The sequence below is a fragment of the Chrysochloris asiatica genome, unplaced genomic scaffold (assembly GCF_000296735.1).
Source record: "Chrysochloris asiatica unplaced genomic scaffold, ChrAsi1.0 scaffold00006, whole genome shotgun sequence".
NCBI lineage: Eukaryota > Metazoa > Chordata > Mammalia > Afrosoricida > Chrysochloridae > Chrysochloris > Chrysochloris asiatica.
The window spans coordinates 11,159,387-11,161,966 of NW_006408524.1; the positions used below are offsets into that span (position 1 = coordinate 11,159,387).

At 44.6% G+C, this 2,580-nt stretch overlaps 1 protein-coding gene and 1 pseudogene across 1 annotated transcript in view; one reads left to right on the forward strand and one right to left on the reverse strand.

Annotated features, from left to right (window-relative positions):
• The window catches only part of LOC102810508 (MLN64 N-terminal domain homolog), a 37,078-nt gene that overhangs the window by 3,226 nt on the left and 31,272 nt on the right, over positions 1-2,580 (reverse strand). The gene's annotated exons all lie outside the window — the stretch shown is intronic.
• Positions 119-978, forward strand: LOC102833827 (annotated as a pseudogene).

Here is a 2,580-nt window from a genome sequence, read left to right on the forward strand (position 1 = left end):
ATCCCCAGGTCTTGCCACACTGCTGGCCAACCAGGTCTCCAGCCAGGTTTACAGAAGTCCATTGAGTGTTGTAGGGCTTAGCTCGCAGCTTCATTAAAGTAGTTTTTTCTTGATAAAAATGGTGCTGGCTGCTCGCCTGCTGCCAGAATTGCTGTTCTCCCGGCCGCTGTCCAGAGGATCCACCCAACTCCGGACTCTTGGTGAGGCCAGTGTTGATCGGACTCTGCAGCTTCTGCTGTAGCCACTTTGGCTCAGGAACAACCCCTTTTATTCACGGAGCTTGGACCTCAGCGACAGGTGTACCTACTCGGAGCCCCAGGTCCTGTCCACTCAGCCATCCACAATTCCAGGCAGCCCTCGCCTCTTTGCGTGCCCACACCTGGCGGTGCTATAGCACCCAGGAACAATCCCGACCGCACAAGAAAACCAAGATGATCGTCCTGGGAGTTTCCAACCCCATCAACTGGATTCGGACTCGAATTTACACTTTCCTAATCTGGGCCTATGTCGACCAAGAGTTTACATCGCAGAGTTCATGGAGGGTGCAAAGCAGGCTTTTGCTTATTTACCAAACTTTCTGTCACAGTGTAAATTTGATCTTTTGGACGAACTTGTGGCCAAAGAGTGTTGCGGGTATCTAAAGAAAAGGTTCCTTTACTGCCTGGAAACCATAAAAATGCCCTTGCTGCTGACATAGACGAATTTTATATTCATCAACAGGAGAAATCTCTATTTATTATAATGAGAAAGAAAGGAAGCTTGTAAGCATCCTGATGCACTTCTGGTATCTAACCAGTGCCAAAGTCCCCAGAGAAACTTTAACTGGAGCCAGTCAGTGTATTCCAGGTTAAGTTGGGAGATCAGAGTGTGGAAACTGAACTTCTTAGTGCAACCTATGAATTTCACAGGGAATTTACACAAGGTGTGAAGCCTGATTGAACCATTTCATGGATTGAACACTCAAAATGATTAGAATAATCTCTCTTGGAAAAGTCAGCTTATGGACTTTTTTAGTAATTGCTGTGAAAACTAAGGAAGAACACCTTTTGGATCATTTGATCTTCACTCAACCAGGTCTGATTTTGTACTATTTTGAAATACTCTTTGACGTATACTGGCATGATATAATAAAGCTTTCCCCCCCATTGTGATGACCCTCTTTAAAAGCACTCTAAGTAAAAAAGCACAATGTTTCATTTCACTGTGCACGGGTTGCTATGAGTTAGAACTGAATAGATGGCACTTAAGGAGCGCTGGTAGCGTAGTGGTTACGAATTGGGCTGTGGACCACAAGGTCAGCAGTTCGAAACTACCAACTGTTCTGTGGGAGAAAGAGGAGGCTTTCTGCTCCTGTAAAGATTTACAGCCTCGGAAACCCTGTACAGGGTCACTATGAGTCGGAATCGACTCCACGGCACATAACAACAACAACAAATAAAAAAGCTACAACAATTAAAAAAAAAAAAAGTAGTTTTTTTCTTATGAGAATATTTGTCTGGATTATAGTCAAGAACAGATTTGGTACAGATGAAAGAATGGCTGAGAATTTTAAAAGACAATTGTGTCTTACATCTTAACCTCATAGGCTCCATTTAGTTTGGGTTAATTTTTTGGTAAAATAGGAGACTAGATAAGCATATAGTAGCTGGAAGTCTGTAAATCATAAAGACACTGGTGTGGTTTAACTGTCTTCTGACTCAGAAAAGACTGAAGCCACATCCACAGCCAGCCTTCCTGTTGTGCAGCTCGCTCTCCACCTGCCAGGCCAGTGGCATCTGAACGGCACGGGATGATGGATTTCTGAATACAGCTAAGCCTTTAATGAAAACATAGTAACATGCACTCTTTATATCATTTAAAAGTCAAAGTTAGCAGGTACTTCTAGCGACGGCCAAGTGAGGAGGTCAAAAAATTCTCTCCCTGAAAAGCAACTAGAAAGCTGGATCAAGTTGACCACAGTAACCATTTTGGAACTTAGGAAATAACCAAAGGCATATAAGAATCTGAGAATGTTTGTTTATACTTGAAACATGGCAAACTTCAGTGTTGTTCTTCCTGAGGCTGCTCCATCCTCTTTCCCCACTGGAACACCCAGCATGATGGACATGGGGGTTCTGCTACGGAGGGGGCAGACTGTGAGAACTCACTTAATTTGGAGTGAGGAGTGATGTCCACACTCAGCAGTACTAATGATGAAAGGATATATTCCGAGGTGGGAAAACAGGAAGGACCAACGGTGCCAACAGCCTGAGGTTGTTGCTAGCTGTGGCTGGAGCAAGCGCATGCCTGAGTGCCTGTGGAATGGAGACCCAAGCTAGCCAAACACTCCTGAGGCGGGTTCCAAGCATGTGCAGAGGAGACATGAAGAGTCCAGCAAAGACAACAGCTGGGAAGATCATAAAAGGCCTGAACTTCGAATGTTTTCCCTCCCCATACACATAACTATTTGGCAGAGGATGGAAGTTTCAATCAAGGGACTTGAGCAAAACGTTCTGTCCAAGTTTTTATCCTCATTACGTAGCAATGCACACACATGTCCATCACGCTGGGTGTTCCAGTGGGGAAAGAGGATAGAGCAGC